A 675-nucleotide genomic window follows, 5' to 3' on the forward strand; every position below is an offset into this window, starting at 1 on the left:
ATGGTAATTGTTAAAAAGATTCTTAGAATTATTAGTGGGAAGAAAACAGGACCCAGAAGAAAAATGTAGACACACACACACTCTAAAAAAAGACTTATAAAGCAACCAAGAAAGCTGAACTATAGAACTGTTATATGAGTGGTCATTTTTAGTTTAACAAATGTGTTTTGTGGAAAAAAACAAATCTGGAAAACAAAGAAAACCTAAACTGTATTTCTTCTAAATGTTCCAAATCACTCATCCACTGCACTGCCTGCTTCACTGAGGAAGAGAAACCCCCTCTGCCAAGGGATGAGGCTGCAGATGGATGGATGCCTGATCTTGAACAAATGAACAAATAATGATGCCAGCCATTTAATTCAATCTACACCAGCGTTGTAGCTTCAGCCGCCATAACTGCAACCAATGAAAGAAATGTTGTTGCTGGTATGGATCAAACGCCTTGTGGTTGTATGTCTTTGCCACTAGTTTATATGACTCTGGATAAACAGGTTTACATCCCTGTTTATCCAGAGTCATATAAAATATGACGTTTATTGTCATATTTGCTGTGTGAAGTCTTAAGTTAAGGCTAAAACGTGTTTTGTGAAGTCAACTTGACCTTTGACCTTTCACCACAAAGTCTAAACAGTTTGTCCTTGAGTCCAAGTGAATGTTTGTACTAAATTTGAAGAA

This window comes from Seriola aureovittata, chromosome 17 (genome assembly GCF_021018895.1).
Source record: "Seriola aureovittata isolate HTS-2021-v1 ecotype China chromosome 17, ASM2101889v1, whole genome shotgun sequence".
Taxonomy (NCBI): domain Eukaryota; kingdom Metazoa; phylum Chordata; class Actinopteri; order Carangiformes; family Carangidae; genus Seriola; species Seriola aureovittata.